At 37.6% G+C, this 27,015-nt stretch overlaps 1 long non-coding RNA gene across 1 annotated transcript in view; it reads right to left on the bottom strand.

Annotated features, from left to right (window-relative positions):
- The window catches only part of LOC122199146, a 47,758-nt gene extending 22,694 nt beyond the window's left edge, over positions 1-25,064 (bottom strand). Inside the window, exons 1-2 of the long non-coding RNA XR_006193378.1 lie at positions 25,005-25,064; positions 15,289-15,331 (exon numbers count right to left, since the gene is read on the bottom strand). This is a non-coding gene — a long non-coding RNA (uncharacterized LOC122199146). The remainder of the gene's footprint in view (positions 1-15,288; positions 15,332-25,004) is intronic.
- Between the last annotated feature and the right edge of the window lie 1,951 nt (positions 25,065-27,015).

Genomic DNA, 27,015 nt, shown 5'->3' with positions numbered 1-27,015 from the left:
GACTGCTCTGCTTCATTCCGAACAACTTCTTCTAGATCATTCCTAAAACAATGCCACTTTCACTACTGTCATTTCTTTGGTCATTCTTGCCTCTCCTATTTGAATTGTTCAGCATCACTGAAGGCAGATTGAAACCGGCCTGCCAATAATGGTGCAGAATCTTCCAACAGCCTGATTGCCAACATTATCAAGGATCTGGGACAATCCTGTGGCATATGTCACACCTTTACTCTTCTTCTCAGAAATCCTGTCAGTAACAACTTTCTGCAGACCCCTGTGATTTAGAAAACAGTCACTCTATAAACTGTGTGGAAATGAAGAGCAGATGTGTGCTAGCTGCCCTGGGAAATTCAGAAGTGTCAGTTTAATATCCTGGGTGTTGCTGGCTGAACCTGAAAAGTCAATTCAGGTTATAAAAATTTCAGTAGATTGCCACAAATCCCCGAATGTTCTCTTCAGTTCAGGTAGAGCAAAGGTAATGGGCCACAGGAGTAAAGCAGGGGGAAAAATAATGGATCCCATCTCACTAATTGAGAGCTAGCTCTTGAAAAGGATAATGATACTAAAGTCTCTATTTCCCCCCATAACCCCTAATTTTAATACATGACCCATCATACACTCCAGTGTTATCACATGCAAGTCAGACTGGAATGACAGAAATGTTATTTTCTCCCATTATAGCCTTATTTGTGCCAGGTAAAGTACACAATTTTTGCCTCTTGGGTTATAACTCTGTTGCCAAGCATTTTAATTATCAATTATCTGTACTACAAATAGGATGACACTGATTTAACTTTTGAGAAAATTACTATGGCAACTTAATTTAAATAATGGAACAATGTGCTTTTTACCCTCAGAAACTTTTCTTTAGGTTAATCTTTAGAGCATTATACATTGTTTTTTTCAGTTGAATCACTTACTCTGTTAATACGATTCCTTAGAAAACATCCATTCATTACCAAAAGACATAACCACATTATTTCGGCATGAATGTCCCAAAAGAGCCTAGCTTGCATGAAGTATACAGGAAAACGAGAATAGCCAAAGCTATTCTCAGTTCGGTTAAGTATGATTAATTACATGTACTATCACAAAACTGATATTACAGTATTCCAATATAACGCAGTGTTTCAACCGATACCTACACTGAGCTCTTAAAATTGGTTTGTTTATTTATTACACAATCATATAACAAGCATCTACTCTGTAGCTATGTGCCAGATATTGTAGCTAGGAAGATTGATGGGTGTTGTTCCTTTCTCTCCAAGAGTTCACAGTCATATCTAATAGGCCTACATGTAAAGAAATTAAATATAATACAAAGTGATATGTTTTATAGTAACAGAATGTAAAGGTCACATGTATGAGACCACTGATCAAGAATCTAAACCATGCATAGAAAGATTAGGAGTTTCCAACATTTTTAAAAAATATTCTTCTGAACTCAAATCCAGTTCTTTTACCAATTAATATGCTTTATTATAAAACAAAGCCTCACATATTTTCAGTATCATTAATCATTCATAAATGGATACGCTAGCAATCAAAGCAGTATGCCCACTTGAAGAACCTGTCCTAATAATAACATTGTTCTCATTGTCACAACCTGTGAGGAGTTGAGAAGTATCTCCATTTTACATATAGGTAAAGGGCAATGCAATGAGATTAAGTAATTGCCAAACACAGAATTGTACTAAATGTTCTACCTGGGATGGAAATTGATTGCTGAGCCTAAGACTTTCCTGCTTTGCTAGCTAATTGCCCAGCTAACTAACCTGCCCAACAAAGCCATCGGAAATGTGTTCTATGTATATGCTCAAACATGTATTTCAATGATTTAATTAGAAGTAGAGTTGAAATGTTTGAGCCTCACATTTGAACATCTGAAAGATAATATCACCTTAGTGAGCAAACAGACAGCATAGAGACTCTGGAAGCTAACAATAATAAGATTGGGAACCGCAGCAATTGTACATGTTGCATTTGAAGCCTTACATCACTGACTTCAAAACTCCTTGCGGGGCGCCTGGGTGGCGCAGTCGGTTAAGCATCCGACTTCAGCCAGGTCACGATCTCGCGGTCAGTGAGTTCGAGCCCCGCGTCAGGCTCTGGGCTGATGGCTCGGAGCCTGGAGCCTGTTTCCGATTCTGTGTCTCCCTCTCTCTCTGCCCCTTCCCCGTTCATGCTCTGTCTCTCTCTGTCCCAAAAATAAATTAAAAGAGAAAAAAAGTTAAAAAAAAAAAAAAAAAAAAAAAAAAAAAACTCCTTGCTTCCTGGTACGTTCCTGCCATATTTTCTATACGTACATGTCAGTGTGATATAGTCTGAAATAAATTTGCCTTCCAGGCAAGAGAAAAAATAGAATAAGCAGTACTGCAATTACAATTACTTGACTATAAATGGTAAATCCGTTAGTCAAGTAATGTATTACAATGGGAAAATAAACGTTGTAATTTGCATACAGGTAAACAGCTAAGACCACGTGCCCAGAGATGTAAGAGGGCATGGAAGTTAAGGATTTAAGACCTGGAATCATATTTTCTGTGCTCAATCCTAGCCTCTATTACATAACTGTTGTGTAATTTGGGACAATCTTAATCTCTTTGTGTCTTACTTTTACCATTTATAAAAGAGGAATAATAATAATCGTGCCCACCTCAAAGCGTTATTATGAGGATGAAATTAGTTAATACGTGCTAAAGCTTAGAACAGTGCCTAGATCAAAATAGTGTTCCATAAATGTGTGCTATTTAACGTCAAATACATTTTTATTACTGCAGTATTATGTGGTCTAATGCTATCTTGTTCAGAAAGAATATGTAATGTAAATTCAGCCTTTAAAATAGTTACGTACACTCCGAATTAATTTTCAGGGAGCACTGCCAATTCTATTTGGCATTCTATTTGAAGAAAAAAAAAAGAACATATTTTAGTCAGGATGGTCCTCACAGACTACTGCCTTCCATAATAAAGAGTAATAAATGGTTACACAGTGTCCAATGTCAATCCGGAAAGATTCTAAAACACTGCACTTTGGATATGCTGGACTGGATTCAGCTTTTTAGTGAATCATTTCTAAGGTTCCTACTGTCTTCAATTTCAGGATAAACATCAAAAAAAAAAAACTGAAATGCAACTGAACTGTATCCAGTTAAGAATGGTTCTTTTGCTGGGAATGCATGCTAGTGCAGCCACTCTGGAAAAGAGTATGGAGGTTCCTCAAAAACTAAAAATAGTACTACCCTACAACCCAGCAATTGTACTACTAGGCATTTATCCACGGGATACAGGTGTGCTGTTTCAAAGGGACACATGCACCCCCATGTTTATAGCAGCACTATCAACAATAGCCAAAGTATGGAAACAGCCCAAATGTCCATCGATGGATGAATGGATAAAGAAGATGTGGTATATATATGTATATATATATATATATATATATATATATATATACACACACACACACATACATACAATGGAGTATTACTTGGCAACCAAAAAGAATGAAATCTTGCCATTTGCAACTACGTGGCTGGAACTGGAGGGTATTATGCTAAGTGAAATTAGTCAGTCAGAGAAAGACAAAGATCATATGACTTCACTCATATGAGGAATTTAAGAGACAAACAGATGAACATAAGGGAAGGGAAACAAAAATCATAAAAACAGGGAGGGGGACAAAACAGAAGACACTCATAAATATGGAGAACAAACTGAGGGTTACTGGAGGGGTTGTGGGGGGAGGGATGGGCTAAATGGGAAAGGGGCACTAAGGAATCTACTCCTGAAATCATTGTTGCACTATATGCTAATTTGGATGTAAATTTTAAAAAATAAAACTAAAAAAAAAAAAAACGGTCCTTTTTCAGTCTTAGAAATAGATGGGAGCAGAGAAAAGAGAGGTAGGTTTATGCATTGTGGCAAGATGGTTTCGTTTTACATCTCCCTGTATTTCTTCCTCCAAGCAGGTAAAGAGCATGATTTTCAAGGCCTTCTGCATTTCTGTTCTTGTCAATGTCACTTCTGTCAATGTCCTCACACAGGTAATTAACCTTATCCTGATAAGCAATTTTGTCCCAAGCGCATGCTTTACTAGCCCTCTTATAGCTATTATATCCTGAACAGGAAGTGTGTCCACCTCCATGTTCCCTTCAATACCTGTCAAGGCTCTGCAAATATTATTAGGTAATAACTTCTCATTAGCATTTCCTTTGGCTTTATGATACTAAATTTAATTTTTCCATGACGCCAGCACATAAAATCAAGATATCACTTGCCAGGTCCTAAGTTCCTTATGATTCTAACAGATATAATTTCTGTTATTCTCCATGTCCCTAGCAACTCCCAGGATAAGCTGTACGTAGGGATTTTATCCCTACAAGTGTAGGGAATGGGATACCATTTCCAGGCCCAATAACAAGCCTAAGCCCTGGGAGTGTGACATTTTGTGACATTTCCTTCCAACCCCCTCATTTACCACCATAACACCAACCACCAGGGGCAGGAAACATATTTTAGGACAAAATGGTGAGGACATCAGACAATGATTTAGCAAATGTGCCAAATAGAAACTTGACCTCCAAATTTGGCTTCTACAATTGTTGTTTTCTGTCCATTTCTACCAGCTGTTTTAACTACCCTGTTAATATGTGAGTTACTGGGTTCATGACATTTCCAATCTTTCCAATTTTATAGATGAGATTCAGACTATTTTAAAAATAATCCTTTCTTTTTATTCCTCTAGGGAGTAAAAGAACAAGAATAGAGTTTCAAGAAAGAGAACATAAATTTCACTTTTGGCTTCACTACTTATGCACTGCACATCCTTCGAAGAGTTATTCCATCTCTCTGAGCTTTAAGTGTCTCATCTGCAAAATTTAAATAATACTAATATCTACCTTGCTGGGCTGATATGAAAATAGAATGGATAATGCATATAGAAAATTATTTGTGGTGCTCCTAGGTGGCTCAGTCAGTTAAGTATCCAACTTCGACTCAGGCCATGATTTCACAATTCATGAGTTCAAGCCCTGTCGGGCTCTGTGCTGACAGCTTGGAGCCTGGAGCCTGCTTCAAATTCTGTGTCTCCCTCTCTCTCTGTTCCTCCCCCACTTGCACTGTCTCTCTTCCTCTCAAAAATAAACAAAGATTTAAAAATTTTTGAAAAAAAAGAAAAAGAACATTATTTGTAAATATGGAAAATGTTCCCCCTCCCACAAAAGGGAAGAATTCTGGTATTGTCCTGAACTGTCTGTGGGAACATCTGAACAGACATGAGTGATGAGCCAAGTACAGCAACTTAAAGTAGTAGGCCTTGACTGTAATGACCCAGACCTGGAAGTGGAGGAATGTAACTATGTACTTATTTCTTCCACTCTATTCACCTCAGGAGAAAAGGAACTATCTGCAAAACCTGTTAGGAAAGACAAAAGGTATTATTCAAAGTGATGCTGTAGAAAACATCCAACAGCAAGAGTAAATGATTTCTTACAAGTGTGTAGGTGTATGTAGGTGAATATAATGCCATTCGGTAAACATATAGATGGATCAGATTTTTAAAAAACCTGGGTGGCTCAGTCAGTTGAGCGTCTGACTTTGGCCCAGGTCATGATCTCGCTTGTGGCTTCAAGCCCTGCGTTGGGCTCTGTGCTGACAGCTCAGAGCCTGGAGCCTGCTTTGGATTCTGTGTCTCCCTCTCTCTCTGCCCCTCCCCTGCTCATGCTTGCTCTCTCTCTCTCTCTCTCTCTCTCAAAAAAACATTTAAAAAGCTTGTTTAAGAAAAAAATATGGAAATATTAATAGTTGTCATCTTTAGGTAGTGGGATTATGACAAACTTTTATTCTTTTTTATATTCCTTCCATCATTTTTCTTTCCATTAATTAGCATGTATTACTTTGGTATTAAGATAAAACATGTTGGGGCACCTGGGTGGCTCAGTCGGTTAAGCGTCCAACTTCCTTCCGCTCAGGTCATGATCTCTTGGTTTGTGAGTTTGAGCCCCGTGTTGGGCTCTTTGCTGAGCCTCTCTCTGCCCCCCTCTCTCTGCCCCTCTCCTGCTCATGCTCTGTCTCTCTCTGTCTCAATAATATATTAAAAACATTTTTTTAAGTTTTTTTTTTAAAGATAAAACATGTTATCAGGATGCTTGGGAGATTCACTCAGTTAAGCATCCAACTCTTGATTTCTGCTCAGGTCATGAGCTGAAGGTTCCTGAGATTGAGCTCTGCACTGACAGCAAGGAGCCTGCTGGGGATTCTCTCTCTTCCTCTCTCTCTACTCCTTCTCTGCACTTGTGTGTGTTCATGTTCTCTCCTTCTCTCTCAAAATAAATACTTTTTTTAAAAAGTCATCTTAAAATAGAAAGATTATAAAATCTTAACGCTGTTTTTGTGTGTATGTGTGTAACTTTAAGTCCTCAAACCCAAATGTTTTGACCCCAGCTTTGCCATCTGCATTTCTTCCCACAATCATTTTATAAACATTCATGTGTCATTCTATCTTTTCTTCTTTTCCATCTCTTCTCACTCCCTAAGCATTTACGTTCCTGGCCTTTGATTCTCTATGATCAGTAAACCACTGTATATGATGTTGCTCCTTTTCACCTCACTACCTACTTCATCTCATGTTTCCATGAGTTTCCAAACCCACCTTTCCTCATCCCCATTCTCCACAACCTGGACATATGCACTATCCCAGTTTCAAATCCTTTAAGAACATACCCATTTCACTGCCTTATCTCCCTCTTTCTGTCTTTCTAAAAACTATTCAAGCATGGGGGAAAAAAATGGTTTTTTTTTTTAAGTTTTTTTTTTTTTTAATGTTTACTTATTTTGAGAGAGAGAGAGAGAGAAGAGAAGAGAAGAGTGCATGAGCAGGGGAGAGGCAGAGAGAGAGTCTCAAGCATGTGGAACTTGAACCCACAAACCGTGAGATCATGACCTAAGCAGAAATCAAGCCAACATTTAACCAACTGGCCACCCAGGCACCCCTCAAGTTTTAGCTTAAATTCCAGTTAGTTAATATACAGTGTAACTTTAGTTTCAGGTGCAGGATTTAGTGATTCATCTACAACATACGATTTAGTGATTCACACACAAAACCTGGTGCTTATCACAAATGCTCTCACTAATATCCATCACCTATTTAACCCATCCTCCTGCCCAACTCCCCTCTGGTAACCATCAATTTGTTCCCCATTGTTAAGAGTCTGTTTCTTGGCTTGCCTCTTTTTTTTTTCCTCTACGTAGTCATTTGTTTTGTTTCTTAAATTCCACATAATAGCAAAATCATATGGTATTTGTCTTTCTCTGGCTGACTTACTTCACTTAGCATAATACTCTACAGCTCCATCTATGTCATTGCAAATGGCAAAATTTCATTCCACCAAAAAATTACTAGAACCGATACATGAATTCACTGAAGTTGCAGGATACACAGTCAATGTATAGGAATCTGTTGAATTTCTATACACCAATAAGGAAGCAAGCAGAAAGGGAAATCAAGGAATCAATCCCATTTACAATTGCACCAAAACCCACCAAAAATATACCTAGGAATAAACCTGACCAAAAAGGTAAAAGATTGGTACTGTGAAAACTATAAAACACTGATTGAAAGAGACTGAAGATGACACAGAGAAATGGGAAAACATTCTTGCTTATGGATTGGAACAACAAATATTGTAAAAAAAAAAAAAAAAAAAAAAGTCTATATTACCCAAAGCAATCTACACATTTAAGGCAATCCCTATCAAAATACCACCAGCATTTTTCACACAACTAGAACATATAATCCTAAAATTTGTATGGAACCACAAAAGACTACAAATAGCCAAAGCAATCTTGAAAAAGAAAAGCAAAACTGGAGGCATCAAAACCCCGGATTTCAAGTTACATTACAAAGCTATAGTGATCAAGACAGTATGGTACTGGCACAAAAACAGACATATAATATGATCAATGGAACAGAAAATTCAAAAATGAACCCAGAACTATATAAGCAATTAATCTTCAACAAAGCAGGAAAAAAATGTTTTTAGAAGACATGAAGACAGCCAATGGACACATGAAAAGATGTTCAACATCGTTCATTATTAGGGAAATGCAAGTCAAAACCATTATGAGATATCACCTTATACCTGATAGAATGGCTATAACCAAAAAGGCCAGAAAAAACAAGAGTTGATAGGGATGTGGAGAAAAAGGATCCCTCATGAACTGCTGAGGGAATGTAAATTGGTATAGCCACTGTGGAAAACAGTATGGAGGCTCCTCAAAAACTTAAAAATAGAATTACCACATGCTTAAGTAATTCTCCTACTGGGTATTTACCCAAAGAAAACAAAAACACTAATCGGAAAAGTTACATGCACTTCTATATTTACTACTGCATCATTTGCAATAGCCAAGATGTGGAAGCAATCCAAGTGTCTCTCCATGGATGAATGGATAAAGAAGATGTGGCATGTGTATACACACACACACACACACACACACACACACACACACACACACACACTGGAATTTTACTTAATCGTTAAAAAAAAAAAAAAAGAGAGGATCTTGCTATTTACAACAACATAGATGGACCCAGAAGGTAGGACGATAAGTGAAGTAAGTCCATCAGAGAAAGACAAATGCCACGTGATTTCCACTCACATGTGAAATCTAAGAAACAAATGATCAAACGAACAAAAAAAGAGACAAACAAACAAAAAAAAAAATACAGGGAACTCTCAAATACAAGGAACAAAGTGGTGGTGGCCAGAGGATAGTGGGAGAGGTGAAATAGATAAAGAAGGTCCAGAGAGCACACTTATCTTAATGACCACTGAGTTTTGTATAGAATGGTTGTGTAGCAGTGAGTCCTGAGAGAGAGTCGGGACACAGAGGCTTTTCTTTCCAAGAGGCAGCTCTTCTCACCAGCACAAGCTCAGCAGGCTAATACCCAAAAGGCTGAGCCCAGAGCACAGAGGGGGGTTGCCTTTTGTACAACTTTTGCTCCTTTGTCTCCATATATGGTAACAAACAGTCTGAATGGGCAGTCTATGTTACAGAGCCTTGAGGAATGTCACACACATGCATGTAGCCAGGTTGCCCTCCCTTGTCTTGAGGCTTCCACCATATTCCTGAGGTGTGTGTGTGGGGGGGGGGGGGGGGGGCTCTACCACAGTTGAATCATCATATTACACATCTGAAACTAATACAATACTTTGTGTCATACTTCAATGAAAAAATTGTCATTTTTAAATCGGTTTTTTTGACATATTTGTAACCCGTGGATTCTTATCTCCTCCCATTCCAGTGACCTGACCACCCACTGAAAGTTTTCCAACTGTGTTCATCCACCTACTCATTTCCTTCTAACAGTACATGAAATGTATTTGACTCCTTGCTTTGCTTTTTTCTATGCCCTTTGTATTATCTGGGTTTAATGTCTCAAACCAAGACTTCTACACAGTCTCAAAATTTATGTTCCTGGTCAGTCTTTTTCTACAAACACGAAAATAACGTAACACAAACTTAATTTCACCACAAAATTTCTCTTCCACAAGGATTTGCATTTTGTTGCTATTGCCATCTTAAATACTCCCTCTACTACCTTTCAGCCCTGGCACCATCTCACCTCACACTGCGGGGCTCTGAAGAACATATTTCATGTTTCTGCAGTTAGGTTTTTTTGTGCTTGCTAAGCAAATTTGACTGCAGTTTACCTGGGCTAAAAGACAAAGCTTAATCACAGTTGAACTGATCCTGGAACTCTGAAAGATTTACCTTCTAGGAGTGAAGTGTTTACATTTCAAGGGGGAATAAAACCCTAAACAAACCCTGGGTTGAAATGTCAGAGATAATGGTCTTTTCTTGCCACTAGAGACATATATTTACATTCCAAACAATAAAAACTCAGGATCCTCCTTAAGAAGAATTTGTTTCTAGTAGGGAGCAATGATTTCTCTTCATCTCCCAAGAGGGTATGGCCAATAGCTGTTCCCTCTCTTTAGAAGCCCCAGATTCTTAATTTTAGGCTTCCTCACGTAACGTGCAGTTCCCAGTGTGTAGGATGACATCTGGCCCTCATCCCACTAACCTCAAAAAAGGGAAATTTAGGCATAGAAAACAGGCCCAGTTAAGTAATAAGTAATTATTCTGCCCCAGAAATATCATATCCAATCTTAGGGCAATAGAGGTAAATATGGATATTGAACAGTTATCACATACTAAGTCCATCTAAGTAAACTCATTCCTCTGTTCCTCCCCGGCCGCCTCTCTAGTCCTTTAAAATGTTTCTTAGGGGCACCTGGGTGGCTCGGTTGTGCATCCAACTTTGGCTCAGGTCATGATCTCACAGTCCGTGAGTTTGAGCCCCACGTCAGGCTCTGTGCTGAAAGCTCAGAGCCTGGAGCCTGCTTCGGATTCTGTGTCTCCCCTCTCTCTCTGCTCCTTCCCTGCTCATGCTCTGTCTCTCTCTCTGTCTCAAAAATAAAAACATTTAAAAAAATTTTTAATGTTTCTTAAAAGGCCGTACTATATAGGAGATACATGTATATATATATACATGTTCCTACATCCTGTGTCATCACTAATGCTTAATCTCCATGTGAATGTCTTCCTTCCTCTTTTAAATCAACTCCAATTCCTCTTTGCCATTAAAAATTTGAGAAGTCTACCCTGAGTAAAATCCTTCATGTTGCTCAGTTTATTAGACCATATATTTCAAGAGTCTTATACTAGACTGGTAATTACACAATATACAATGTCAAGTTAAGTCAATTTCAAGGCAGACATCCTTAACCCTGTTTTAAATATAAGGAACCAGAATCTCAGAAAGATGAGGAAAATTGCCCACAGTCAGAGTTAGTAAGGGAAAGGACCATGACTCAGATCCTTGGGTGCTTAATATAGGGCTTGGCCATGTGAGTTTCTTTGACCAATAAAATGTCATGAGAGGTGTCACAAGCCACCTCTCAGCAGAAGTGTGAAGGCACTTTGCATGCTTCCTTCTGCCACAAGTCCAGAATTTCCCTGATGGGGCTTTTTCATCAACCCTCAAACTTAGAGAAAAAGATGTAGATATAACGTGCAGTCGAAAAAACATGATATGCAGGTACCAAACATAAGAAATAAATCTTTGCTAAAGCCACTGAAATTTCCACATCCTTTGTTACTATAATTTATTTTAGTCTAAGCTAACCAGACACAGAAATGGTTACAAAGAATAAAATGCAGCCAGAACAATACCCTAAAATATGTAGTGCCAGATACTGGGCTACTAGAAAGGAAAATTATTTTTGGAGAAAGAAAACAATCTGTGTCACACAGGAGCAAATATCTGGTGGAACTGTCCCCTCCACGAAGCTGAAGGGCAGATAACATACCTGATCATCTTGTGACTTCAAACAAAGAATAGGGAAAAAGAATATTGCTAGCATGAACTGGTTGCTATTGGCTGTTTGTGGCAAGGTGCTACAAGAAGATGAACAGAGGGAAAAAAATGGCCAATTTGCAAGAGAATTGAGAGATATGGGGAGCCAAAAGAGAGTAGAAATTTCAGGCCTTGAAGAAGTACAAGATGCAAGTTGTCTTTATTTCTAACTGGTAAATAATAAATCTGAAAATAAAGGCTGATTAAAACTCAGTTTCATTTTAAAGACCAAATTAGAGTCTTTTTGTAAAAACGGAAAAAATAGCTATGTATTAATTAAGACGGTAAACAGCGAATTTCTTCTGTTTTACAAAATGGTTCAAGAAAAAAAGACTAAAGGTATGGCTCTCCTATGAACATCCAACAACTACAAGGTGCCTGTTATAGGCAGAATGTTTCCCAAATATGTCCATGTCCCTTCTAATCCCCAGTGAAAATATATATTACCTTACCGAGCAATATGATTAAACTAAGGATTTTAAAATAAGATTTTTCTGAACTATCTGAATGGGACTGATGTAATCACAAAGGTCTTTGTAAGTAAACGGAGACAGAAGATATATCAGAGAAGGAAATGTGATGAGGGAAGCAGAGAGATACAAATGTAATCCTTGAATATGAAAGGGGCCATGAGCCAAAGAATGCAAGGAGCCTCTAGAAGCTGGAAAATGCAAGAAAACAGATTTTCCCCTAGAACCTCCAGGGAAAAAAACACAATCCTGCCAATACCTTGATATCAGCCCAGTGATAACCATTTTGGACTTTTGACCTCTAGACCTGTACAATGACAAACTGGTATTAAGACTATTATTGGGGGGCTCAGTCAGTTGAGCATGGCTCTTGATCTCGGCTCAGATCATGATCCCAGGGTCGGGGGATGGAGCCCCACGTCTCAAGAGTTTAAGATTCTCTCTCTCTCTCTCTCTCAGGGTGCCTAGGTGGCTCAGTTGGTTAAGGGTCAGACTTCAGCTCCAGGCATGATCTCACCAGCTCTTGAGTTCAAGCCCCACATGGAGGAGTACATAGCCTGCTTGAGATTCTCTCTCTTTCCCTCCCTCTCTCTGCTCTTCCCGCACTGGCACATATGTGTACTCTCTGTCTTTAAAAAAAAAAAAAAAAAAAAAAAAAAAAAGACTATTAACTATTGTTAAGGATTTTTTTTTAACATTTTTATTTTTTTTAAGTTAGCGCAGAGCCCCCCAACAAGGCAGCCTCAAACTCATGAACAGATGAGATCATGACCTGAGCAAAATCAAGAGTCAGACACTTAACTGACTGAGTCACTCGGGTGGGTGCCCCAAGGATATTTTTTAACCCTAAGTTTTGTAGTAATTCATTATAGTAGCAATAGAAAACTAATACTGTAGCCATAACTAAGTTGAGAAAGACAGGCATGTCTCAAAAGGAGCTGTTGGTATAGCTGTTGATCAACACTGATTTTATCAACAAATTAATAAAAAGCTGATTCAGTTCTTTTTTTTTAATGTCTATTTATTTTTGAGAAAGAGAGAGACAGAGCATGAGCAGGAGAGGGGCAGAGAAAGTGGGAGATAAAGAATCTGAAGCAGAGTCCAGCCTCCACACTGTCAGCACAGAACCCAACACGAGGCTCAAACTCACGAACCACGAGATCATGACTTAAGCCAAAATCAGATGATTAACTGACTGAGCCACCCAGGGGCCCCAAAGGTGATTCAGTTCTTAAGAGAACTGCAACATCAAAAGAGTCATGAATCTAGATGAAGAGAGACTGTGACTATTTGATAACTGAGATGTTCCTTTGAGTTCAGTGAGGAGAAAGCCGACTAAGAAAGCTGCTCAGTCCTCAAGCATAGCATACTCTCCAATTACTTTGCTAGCATGACAGAAGAACATAAATGAAAATGGAGGGGCCTCCAAGAGAATGGAGTCAAGTGTCCCAAGAGTCATGTAGAGCAATGGACAGGGGCATGAGCGAGAACTATTCCCAACTTCGCGTTAGGGGTCCCATCACACATCCCAACATGATTTCAGAATTGTTATGGTCAGTGACTTCTTGTGCCTTCCACTCTTTTCTTTTTCAGATGGAGCTATTTGTCATATGCAGTCCCTATTCTTCTACCGACTATGTAGGAGAATATGGGGGGCGAAGGAGTGACTTGTTTTTGTGTGTTTCTTTCTTTTCTAATAAATCTCCCGCTCAAGAAAGACCATACCAGCAGCTGATGTGGAAACTGTCATATAATCCCAGACTTTGAGCCTAATAGGACGGAACTTTTAGATTGTCTCTATTAGAGAAGAACTCTATCATTTCATGTATTTTAGGTGCAGAAGGGAGATGAGTGAACTTTTGTGACCATGTAGTAGGCTAAGACAGAGTTTATTACAGTTTCCAAATATTTTATGCCCCTCCCTGTGGAACAGCTGTACTGCCTTGCCTTGTTGATGTCAGGCATGCTTACGTGACTTGCTTAGACAGTAAAATATGAGTCCAAGTAAAATATGCCACTTCGGAGGAGAAGCTTTAAGAGACACTGTAAATCTAGCGAGTCTCTTCTTTCTCTCTGCCACAAGCCCTGCAACGCTGCACAGAGGGGCTGCTTTGTCAGCTTAGTAGAGACACTGTGAAACTGAGCTGTAGATGATGAATGACCCACGATTAAGATGTAACACAAGCAAGCAATGAAGCTTTGTGGTTGTGTAAACTACTCTAATTGTGACTGTGGGGTTGGATGTTACTTCAGGTACAATATCCTAAGCTTATGCAGTAGAGGTCAAAGAAAAATGACTGGTGACCACTGTCCCTACTAGAATGACCCAATGCTATTAGATATGTTTGATTACTTCAGTTTAATAAAAGGCTCTGACCAAAGGACAATGTAAAAATTACTCCATGTTCATGTGTGGTTTAGAATGTTTGTGATGGGTGCTAAATTTTGTATTTAAGAACAGCTGCAAGAAACTTCCACATAGTACTAGATGAGCCCAGAGAGAAAGCAATCATTCACTTGGGCAAAAAAATTTTTAATAACAAAAGATGAGATATAATCTGTGCTCCAATCTGGTGAAATGTTAGAGTCACAATTCTTCCATAACAAATGGTAGATGTCCAATATGACACAGAGAAGAAAATAAATGAGGCTTTGACATCACAATCATGTATTTAATGATCATATTGTGTAAAAGGCTAATATCCATGAACCAACATGACTTATTTGCAATAGCGCCATCACATATTTCTAAAGCACAACCACAAAGCTAATCCTTACAACTCATTCACACAGCAGAAGTCTGGACTTGTAATAATCAAGCTCCATACACATACATGTCAAAACCACAGTGGTGAGTATCTGGCTCAGAGAAGGCAGCGCTATGGATTATATCACAAGGAATGCTTGCTCCCTCACTGAAACACCTGAGTAAAAGTAAAATTATGACGACATGAACATCAAGTGTGTTCTTAAAAACAAAAAAATTTCCTGAAGTCCCCATAAAGACAATCATGGAAGCCAGGAAGGCAGTCCCATCCTCTCGTTGATGTTGAGGGGGAAGGGGCTGATAAGGGTCTGAGATTGCTGCTGCTGCTGCTGCTGCAGATGTGGCTGGTGCTGCTACTGCTGTTCCTAGTGTTCCTGTTTTAGGTCCAGATCTTACTCCTCTACCCACTGTTTCACTGAGCTGCTGCCCATTGTCTACAGGCTTTGTGCTGTGTTTAAACAAAGGCTATGCTTTGAAGAGACTGAATAAGAAGCAAAGTAGCAATGACTTTTGGACTTTGGATTGTATGCTCCTCAAACTCAACAACATGCCTTGAGCACTGTGCACAGAGGCTCGAAGGCATGCCTTTGAAAATGCAAAATGATTTCAATATTGCTCCTATAACTCACCTGAGGAGGTGGTAAGTGTTGAAGCTTGCCTCCAGATGCTCACCTACAGAGAAGAAACTGACAATGAGTAATACAAAAGCTGCCAAGAATAGGAAGCACAAAAGAGAGTGGCTTTTATTAATGATGTATAAACTTAATTAGACCTTCCCTTCCAACTAAATATTAGTAAGAATACTATGCTCAACCTATAATATGCAACAAGATTCCCAAATACTATACTATTACACATTTTTAATACTATGATATGTTGCATAGATAGAAAATATTTTATGGCACTGTGACATGAACAATACCAATTATTTTAGCTGGTAAAATAGGAGTCACAAACTTAACTGTAGGAATAAGATAATAACTTAAATAAATAACTTAAATACTCTGTGAATAGCAATAATCTGTGGGCCCAATGAAACATACCTGCTGGACAGACTGATCCAAAGACCCACATTTCCAGCCTGGGCTAGTCTATTTGATCCCCTCCACTCTATAGCCCTCTCTGAGATACCAAAGGAAAACACCAATGAAAGGGAGTTGTTTTAACCTGAAACTATAAAGGAAAAATATGTATTTGTCATCAAGTACCAAGACTATAGTAAGATTCCTCTTTTACAAATAAATGTATATAATGGGTTAATCTTTTGAAGATATTCTTAAATTTCAACTAGAAACTGAATATTATTTTACAGAACTATTTTGCGGGAAGCATAATGTGATGGGAAGTACACATAACTGGGATTTAAGAGACCCAGATTCTAGGCCTTGGCTCCACTATGTCGCTTTCCAGAGGAAACAGGTGGGGTTTGACTCTGAAAGATAAAATGAAAGACAAAAGTGGCTAATTTTCTTCTTCTTCTTTTCCTTTTTTTAAATTTCAGAGAGAGAGAGGGAAAGCCCAAGAGCAGAGGAGAGCAGCAGTGTGGGAGGGAGAGAGAGAATCCTAAGCAGGCTCCACACTCAGCGTGAAGCTGAACACAGGGCTTGATCCCACGACCCTGGGATCATGACCTGAGCCGAAATCGAGAGTCGGACACTCAACCAACTGAGTAACCCAGGCGCCCCATGACTAATTTTCTTTAATTAGAGGGTTTTTTCCTTTGTTTATTGGGTAATTGTTCATTGAACGGTTACTGCAGTGAGTGAACTTCCATGGGTTGGGGTGGATCAGGGCAGAGGATTCAGGACAATGGACCGATCCAGAGTTAATAGTTTCCTAAGGTCCTATCAAACTCATGAGGAAATTATAAAACTCAGTGTGATTGGGATATAGTTGAGTAAATGGTGAAAATACCTTAGAAAACAAGATTGGCGGTGGCTCTCTTCAAATCTTTGAATGGCTTACAGGAGATGAAGATTTTAAACCTACTTATGTAGTGCCCAGGGACAGATTTCATAGGAAGGTGGGGTATTCAAAAGGGGACTTGAGTAGTCGGCCTCAACTCCATTCATTTCCCACCGTGGGCAGTGTACGTCATCATTCACAGGTTCCGAATCTGCGAGTTCACCTACTTGCTAAAATTTATTTGTAGCCCCAAAATCAATGCTCGCACTGATTCCACAGTCATGGTCACTCATTGGCATGTTCACGCAGAGAGCTGTGAAAAACTGAAGTCATCTGCCGCACACGTTCCCAGCTGAAATGGAACAAGGAACCTACGGCCTTTTTGTTTCAGCTCTTTTACTGTAAACAAGTATTCTTTTCTCAGTCTATTTCATGCCACATATTTCATATTTTCATGCTTTATGATGGTGATTTTGCTGTTAAAATGGCTCCCCAAACACAGTACCGAAGTGCTCTCTAGTGTTCCTAAGCACAAGAAGGCTGTGATGTGTCCCATGGAGAAAATACACATATTAAATAACCCTCCTGGGTTATAGTGCTTTTGGCTATGAGTTAAATGTTAATGAATCAACAATACATATTAAATAAGGTATCTTTAAACAGAAACACACAAGCAGAGCCTGGGTGGCTCAGTTGGTTGAGCATCCAACTCTTGATTTTGGCTCAGGTCATGATCTCATGGTTCATGAGTTCGACCCCCGCATCTGGCACAGAGCCTGCTTTGGATTCTCTCTCTCCCTCTCTCTCTTCCCCTCCTCCGGCTCATGCTCTCTCCCTATCTCAAAATAAATAAATAAGTTTAAAAAATTATTAAACAGAAACATACATAAAAGAAAACTATGCAATGACCATTTAACAAAAATGTGACCAGAGGCTGGAAGGAACCTGTCCCTGTATTTCCCTTAGGGGCACTGATTCAGTGTTCAGGGTGACTTTATAAAACATAACTACCACAAATAACAAGAAGTGTTAAATGGCAATTTTATTATCTCTTAAGAATAATGTCATAGAAAGGTTTCATATATCAGATCAAAGAACAGCAAAGAAGCCACACAGTGACCTTTCCAACCTCAAATTCTAATACTTAGTGAAAAATTGATTCAAGCCTCAGATGGGCAGTTAGATTAAATAATTTTCCCCTTTGAGCTCCCCCAAATTCCCTAATTCACCAATTGGTCAGAGGGCTGATTCAGTCTCAGATTCCACTTTTATATAATATGAGTGTTGGAAAAAATAATACCTTGGATTTCTTCCTAGCTCCAAAGTTTCATTATTGAAGAAAAAGATTTTCTTAACATTCTTCTGGAAAAATACACATTTTGTCATTAAGTACCTTGACCATAAAGATTTCTCTTTTAAACATCAAATTCTATTCCATATTTTTCTTACTTTCTACTCAGTATTTCATCTGTACAAATTTTCCTCTATAGAAACTTGCATTTCCTATTTATGATCTTCTTTTTTAAGTTGGTTACTATCTTTAATTCACTGGTATAGGAAAAGACTCTCAAAGTTTTCCTACATATCAAACATTCCATACTTCTAAGGAAGGACCCAAATCTCTTTGCCTTCCCCAGGCTACCTTTGCTCATTCTAAAGAACTAGATTCAGAATGTTGTAATGGATAATGTGCCATGGACCTTGATCTTAAACCAAACAGGTAATAAGCTTACAAAAAACCTACAGAGCATCTCTACCGAAGTGAAAACAGCCTTGGAGTAACAAATCTTATTTTCCTATAAACCTATCTTTAGGACAAGCACCTTAACCTCTTGAGTGGTTCCCTCGAAAAAACTAAGAACACATCTACGACAATTGTGACCACTTTTAAAGCAATTCATAGCTAGGTTGGCAGCAGTAAACCATGAACCTGCCTGAACTGGGTAAGAACACAGTCCATTAAGTGATAACATCTGGACAGCAGCCAGGTTATCCATTTTCCTTATTCCCAAGGGGGTTAAAACACAGATCTGAAACTGTGTAATTATCTGCATAATTTAATATTATACATCTCATACAAAGAAGAAATGGGCTTGTAGGTGTGAGTGCCTTTGAAGAAGACAAAGCAATACACAATGAAGAAAGATGCAAAACAGGAAAGGGAGAAAAAAATACAACAGAGAGGGAATACTGTATCATAATTAATAGGATAGAAGAATCAATACAATAATTTAAATAAAGCAACTCAAATTGGTGCAGCCATGTTTGTCTTCCCCATTAAGCTCTGTATATCTTGGTGATAATGATACCATTAAGTACCTCTGAGTATCTTAATGATAACTACATCATTTGAGATAGTAGGATTTAATCATATGTGGATTCATAAACATGGTGCCTAGATTGTAGAAGCCTGTTAATAAATGTTGAGTTTAACTGAATTGAAGGCTTTTATTATTTTGGTTACTCATATCACTACTTTTCAAAAAATTATGACACTCTCAAAGGAAGCATCAGGGTCTCTTAGATTAGAGCACGTGAGTGGCCTATTGTCAATCCAGAATGCCTTACCAGCCTGGGGTGAATGGAAGGGTGAAAAATACTAGTGAAAATGTAAACAGAAATATACCACCCTTTCTTCCCTAAAATAAGATTTCTTGATTTATCCTTAAATGTGCCAAAATATATTTGCCTTCACCTAGAAGCTTCAACAGATTGCTGAGAGAACATCAGTAAGTTTAATATCTTATTAAGCTAGTATAAAATCTAAGATTGACAGTTATAATTATTTTATTTTGTCATGAAATTATGATAGGAAACCTTTATATTGTGATCATGGACACCAGTAAAGTCCCCTACCTCATCTAAAACTAAGTTGTTTTATATCATGAACAAATTGTAAGGAAAGACTTTATCATCAAATTAATCTATTAATCTTATAAACAAAACTGAAAAGAGGATGATTACGTTGCTGTTCACATCACAGATTCACTTCATTATATTCAACAACAACTACTTATCCAATAGCTACTGTATACTTGGTGAGAGATTAGAAAGACTGGTAAATCATAATTCCTCCCCTCAGAGAGATTACAATCTTTTTGAAAATCTAAACAATTAAGTAGTGTGGATAATATAGTCTCATAAATACTGTACCAGAAGTAAGCATGGCATGTTGGGATGGGGAGGGATGGGTGCAAACATAGGGGAAACATAACCTAGCTTGGAGCAGTTAAAAAAGTAATGACCAGAAATGTTTTCTGTAGACTGCTGAGCCAAATATATTAAGACTATTGTATTTCAATTCTGCAAATTTGAAAATGTCTCACATGAAAGAGGTTGTTTATACACACACACATATACACATACACACACAAACATGCACATGCACACACTAGGCATCATAGCAAAGTTATCTTGTAAGACATTCTTTCAGTGCCCCTTGGCTAAACCAAATGTGACCTTTAATGATCCAGGTAAAGGTCTTATCCAGAGAGAATATTTCAAAAATCAACGTCCACTCTGTAAAATATAATTGATCTTCAATCTAGATTGACAGCAAACTCACACTTGCTGGGAAAGCTGATGATACCACTCCTATCAACACCGCTGGCCTTTTCTACTATAAAAAGTGCACCAGTGTACTATTTGCAAGGTCAAGAAAGTAATTTGCAGACTACACAAAAGAAGCATCACTTATAGAGGGAAGGAACAAAAACACCAGTAAAATAATTCCAGAAACTGTCATAGCAGCTTGCATCACCTGATATCTCGTAATCTTGAAAGTGATAATATTTAGATGATCCAGAGAAAGATGCCTCCAATTAATCTATTTACAGGTATCAATGGCCACAGTGCACAAGGTTTTCTATTATCATCCTTTATCCATAATTGGTAATAATATTATGCAAAGAGTTTTTATCCAAGACTATTTAGGCCAAAATGTATTATTCACATTTACAATGACAACACTGTTGATGTTACTGGGATTTATTATGAATATCTCTACTAGACCCTATATGACGGTAATATGACTGCTGTAAAAAAAATGGATTAAGGTCACAGAAATCAATTTCCAGTGCATAGGTGATTCTCAAATTTTGACATAAATCAAATTATTGAAAGACTAATCTAAACAAAGATTGCTCGCCTCTATCTCCAGATTTTCTGATTCAGTAGATCTAGGGTGAGATCCAAGGATCTGCACTTCCAAATTCCCAGGTGAGGTTAATTCTGCTAGTCTGGAGACTAGACTTGAAAATAAGCTACTCTAAAATAATACAACAATTGGGGCTCCTGGGTGGCTCAGTCTTAAGCATCTTACTTCGGTTCAGGTTATGATCTCTTGGTTTGTGGGTTTGACCCCATGTTGGGCTCTGTGTTGACAGCTCAGAGCCTGGAGCCTGTTTCAGATTCTGTGTTTCCCACTCTCTTTGCCCCTCCCCTGCTCACACTCTATCCCTCTCTCTCAAAATTAAATAATAAAACATTAAACATAAATTAAATAGAATAAAATAACACAACTACTTAAAATTGCTAACAAATTTACAAATGTAGTCTCCAGAGCACATAACTGGCCAAACAGTAAAAGTAAATTAATAAGCTTATTAGGACATCATGAAAAATATTATAATACAGGCATTCCTAGGGCTCCTTAGAAAGACAGAGAAAAGTCATTTATATCACAGTGGGAAGAGTGTCAGAAAACATTCCTAAAGGAAGATGCTGTTGGGGTCATTTTGAAAGAAAGAATTACTGGGGCACCTGGGTGGCTCAGACTTTAAGCATCTGGCTTTGGCTCAGGTCATGGTCTCATGGTTTGTGATGTGAGCTCAAGCACTGCAACAGGTGAGTCCTGCTTCTCTCTCTCTCTGCCCCTTGCTCACTTGCACTCTCTCTCTCTCTCAAAAAGAGGAAGGAAGGAAGGAAGGAAGGAAGGAAGGAAGGAAGGATTACTATGTAGGAGAGGAAGAATATTTTAGGTACAGAAAGTAATATATGAGAAGAGTCAGAGACCTCTGGGTTTGAACTTACTTGCATTTATTCTAAGTGTATCCATCATCAAGTTTTGTTATCCCTCAGTAAAAATGAGTCTAAAAATAGCACTTTTACTATGTGGATCTGTTTTGTGATTACATGAGATAATATACATAAATGCAAAACTTGATGCCAGGTTCTGAGTATGTGCTCACTAAATGCTGGCTACTGATTGATTAAGATGAAGTGGTAATTGTTGGGTGTTTTGTTTTGTTTTGTTTTGTTTTGTTTTGTTTTGTTTTGTTTTCTACAAAGCAATAACATATTGCAACCCATGCCAGATGCTATATGTAGATCCTATGACTCATGTGCAAGGCAGTAAACGTTGAAGATAGAGAGTTATAGAATCTATTTTATGTGGAGCTTCCTGTGTGCTTAAGCCAAGTAGTTTGCAAGTGATCACAGAAGTTGTAAAAGTCCATTGAAGGGTTTTAAGCTGGGAAGCTGCAAGATCAGGTATGCATTTTAGAAGGTTCATTTCTGCAGATATATGACAGGTGAATTCATGGAATTTAGGCCATAAGCAGGAAGATCAGTTGGGGAGCCACTGAATAATCCAACCTAAACTCAGGCAACAACAAAGATGAACTTGAAGAATAAAAAGTGGATTCAAGGGATACTTGCAATATACAGGAGAGTAAAGATGGCAGTTGGGTAAGATAGAATCATCAAAGACTACTTGCAAGTTTCTCTTAAAATTTAAAAAAGAAACACAAAGAAAACTCAAGGTTTTGATCAAAAATACACTTAAATCTATTTATATGTACATAGTGGGTTACACCAATTCTGCCAATTATCAAAGACACAACAGGAATGCAGAAGGCTAAGAAAAATGAACAAACAGATGTCATTATAAGTTCAGGAACTGCATAGAAATATCAACATTTCTTGTCTTAGAAATAAATCTTTGTAATTATATCTCAAATTCTAGCAACAAAATGAAGTGTTTCACATATCACTGTCAATGAACACTGAGTAACTGTACTTTAAAAAAAAAAAAAAAAAGCACAAAAGAAAGTAATGTCAGACTTGACCTATCCTCGCACCCATCTTCTTCCTCTTGCCCCCACCAGCCCCAACCCTCGCCATCACAATGGATATCCCTGACATATGGATTTCTGTGTTCAACCATTTTGGCCTATCCCTATTTACAAGGATCATTGAATACTGCAAAAACTCTAGATGGCTTTCTCTTGCAAGGCTTCTTAATCTTTTTTAGGTCTGGGGCATTTTTGATGAGATGATAAAACTTACAGCTAAACTCTCTCCCCAAAGAGGGACTGGGTACAAAATCTGCATTCACAGCTAAAGGTGTATAATCCCCATATGTGGAATTACTACTACAGGGAATAGAACATACACACATTACAAAGTGGACACAAGGCCACAGGATAAAACAATACAAAAACAGAAAGACTTTTGTTATGTAGCTAAATCAAAATCCTCTAGGGCAAAGTTATGTAAGGTCCTAACAATGGATATAAGGGAACCAACTTAGAAAATAAACATCCCAAATGTGTTTTTTAACAACAAAATAAATTGTACACTGATATCAGGCAAGAGACCAAGGAAACACCTTGTAATAACACCGAGGGCAAAATTAAATAACATGAATCGTAGATAACAGAAATTAGCCTGTGAAGTTTTAATTCTTCCTGTTTTTAGAAAAGATGCTCCAAATAAAAGCCATAATTAAAACCTTCATAAAGATTACATTCTAAAGACTTTAATCATTAAGGACTCATTCCAAAGTATGTCTAGGGTAGAAAGAATATTTTAGAAAAGAAATTATCATTAGAAGTGATTCCTTTAGAATAAAATAGATTTACATTTGCTTCATATAACTAGAACCATTTCTATCCAAGTCAAGTACCACTGGAAAGAACCGAGATAAGAGCTGAGGAAAATTTTCATTAATATTTATTTAACTGTGAAACCCCATCAATCTCTTTCCCATCCCCCTCCTAGAACACCTTCCAGAAGATGACCCAAAAGCCGCTTCATCAATATATCCACTTCTCTCCATCATCCTCAGCACTACCGTAGGCCTCTACCTAATTTTTTTTTTTTAAATATACATTCTCTTCAATAGATCACCACTCTTTTTGAGAGGTTCTATTGGTATAATAAACGTTAGACAGGAATGAATGAGGTAGGTCGTACATATTTCCCTCCACTTCTGTCACTTTATTCTTTACAACATACACATAAGTTTTTAAGTGCATATCAGATTGTAGTTGAAGAATTGGAAATAGATGTAGGAAATACTAAAAGAGAAAAAGTTAAATTCTCTAGCAAACATTACTTTTCTTGTAGTCAAAGGGAACAGCATTTAGGAAGTAAAAATCTTTATAAAACATTCACCCCTCGTGAATATTCCCAGTTTCTAAATGTGCTCCCCTATCTTCAATGCTATCCCCATAAATACTCTACCAATTCCATACAGAACAGTCTTTCCATCTTTTAATCTCTGTCCTCTTTGAGGAAACTTCCCCACAAAATACAGTTATTGATTTCACTGCAACATTTCATCTCCCACGTCCACAAAGAACTGTTATGGGGTCAGCAAAAGAAGAGCCAAGGTGGCTTTGGCGACCAGGTTCTACAGAGCAGTCAGAACGTGAATGTCAGTCCAGCCCACCTGACATCTCTTCACCAGTGTGGTCTCAGGTAAGTGTACTTGTTTTTCCAGTTGTTAAAAGCAGGTAACGTATTAATCTTCATACCTAGCAAAAACCACCCACATGCACACGCACGCGCGTGCGTACACACACACACACACACACACACAAACACACACCAATCCCCAAAGTAAAAATGATTATTCCTCAGAGACAGTACAATCCAGATCCGTAAGGAAAAAGAGAAGTATGTTTTTAATTGTCTGATGATTTATATGGCTGCCAGTCTCGTTGTAGTTTTTATTTTATTCTATTTCATTTCATTTCATTTCATTTCATTTCATTTCATTTCATTTCATTTCATTTCATTATGCAGGACAGTGTATGTTCCTTTATTTATACCCCTACTTTCAAACTGTGCCCTCTCTGGCTTGATGAGGATAAAAACAAGGCTATTTTCTTGATTCACAAATGTTTAATATTCTGAAATAATCATTTTAGTCACTTTCAAAGGCCTGATTTAAAATCATGAACAAGGCATCTTTCTTGGTCCCGTTCTCAATTCACGTATGGGTTTAGGGAGTCACAGTGTCTATGTAGGTTTCATTACACTAACATTTTTTTTTAATTTTATCTAGCCATTATATTTGGATACAATGTCATTTCTTGGGATCAGTAACACAATAAACTTAATCTCCCTAGGATGGGCACATTATTTCGGTGTTTCTATATTCATTAGACCCTCCCCAGTTAATGTAAATGTACACATTTTCCAACATTCTCACCTTCTCTGAAGTACTTCATTCTCTCATTAATTGTATTTTCTTTCTGTCATGTGTTTGGAGAATTTGTCATCATCTCCTCTCCCCTCTTCCTCCAACTTTGGAAATCACTTCTGCAAACATTAATTTAAATAAAATGATTGCCAGAATTCTTCTTATGTTCACTAGTCTGTATAGATTAGTGAAATCATATTGGGTTGTGGCCAGGAAAGCAAAAGACAATTCACTTTTTCCAATCTTTTAATTAAAGAAAAGTATATAATTGAGGCTAGCAGGTTAATTATTTGCATGGATAAATGGTAAGAAATAAAAAAACACACTCACTTACTGGTTACTAGAAATTACTATCATAATTCAAATGGCAATAAGGGTAAGACATTTAATTTACAGGGATATTATATGTTTAGGAAAATTACTTTCTCAGTCACAAGCAAATGATTGAAACATAACTTTCAAGTGATATAAATGAAAAGGATATTAATAAATAAGAATCTTGTCAATCATTGTAAAAACTCTGAAATGTCTTTTTTATATGAGCAGATATTTCTTAAAAGTGTAAAAATTCCAAACTATTAATTGTGCTCTTTAATTACATAATATCTTATAATTCAAAATTCTCATATTTTGTGAAAGGAAAAATTGAACACTCTAATCAATTTTACATAAATTCCAACTGTTAGAATTAAATTCTCCAAATATAATGGAAGATAATCATAAAATAACCAAAATAAAAACTTAACCCCCAAATTTTAATTACCACAACTCAATCTTCATGTAAACTATATAGTTACATGACCATTGTTTGAAAGAACAATATTATTTTTACACCAAATATGAAAAGTCCTGCTTAATTCTCCTAAAATCGCTGAGGTATCAATGACTATTTCTTATTCAAATCTTTGGGGACTTACTGAGTAAATCTATGTCTACATTATCTAAGCTGCAACTACTTGGGCTACCTGTTCTAGGGCTTTTCTTGTTCTAACACATCCTTCAAGGGCAATTCAAATGTCACTACACTTACTGTAGTCTGCATTTTTAAAGAGTGCTAATAGAAAGATTTGTTTACTAATATTGTTCTTGATGATGTCCGAAGCTGTGTTGACATTTTAGCTCTAAAGTTGATCAGGAACTTGAAAGAGATTAATCTAACCAAATATTAAAATATAAAGCTAGACCAATTTAAATAGTGAACTACCATCACAAAACTTAAAAGTTGTAGTTTCATTAGTATAAAATATCATGTAGAACTAGTATACCTTATCATAAATAAGACATTGATATAACGTTGACATAAAATAAAGCATCAAAAATCATCAAAGGGAGACTTCTGCTTTCAGAAAGATGAAACTGATATAATTTTACCATTCTTCCCACTAAATAAAACTAAAAAACATGGACTTTACATATAGAACTACACAATAGGACTGAAAGTTTAAGAGAAGAAGGCAGTCCAGCGAGGGACCTTGTGACCTAAGGAACAGCAAAGGTGAATCCCCTGAATTTCCTTCTTGCTTCACGTATTTCACATTTGGAGATGAAGAAGCTAGCAACTCAGAAGCATAAATGGATGAAAACAAAAAAGGCAAAACAAAAGTCTACTCTATCTAGCCAAAGGATTGGAAAGGGGGCAGTCTGACAAGAAAGAAAAAGCATTTGGACAATTAAGACACTGCTACAACAAATACAAAAGAAAAAAAAATTATGACCCCACCTCTACTAGTGCCAACTAAACCTGAGTGGGGAGCCTAGAGTTTCACACTCCCCTCGCTGTAAAGAAGCAATAAATACATCACACCCTTCCAGGATGGTGTCAGAGAGAGCTGGATAGAAGGCGTGACATTCATCCTATTAGACAGTAACAAGCTTCTCCTCCAGCCAGAAATATCAGTGGAGACCACATGGGGAGGAAGGATTTCTACTCCCAACTGGTAGTAACAAGGATCCCCTCCAGCTCCCTGCTGGGGTGGTGTCAGAGAAGTCTAGTGGAGAGTCAACTTCCATTACCTCCCAG

Source organism: Panthera leo, chromosome A1 (assembly GCF_018350215.1).
Source record: "Panthera leo isolate Ple1 chromosome A1, P.leo_Ple1_pat1.1, whole genome shotgun sequence".
In the NCBI taxonomy this organism is placed as follows: Eukaryota; Metazoa; Chordata; class Mammalia; order Carnivora; family Felidae; genus Panthera; species Panthera leo.
Note: the sequence above shows the minus strand (reverse complement) of the source record. Positions and strands in the feature narration are given on the sequence as shown.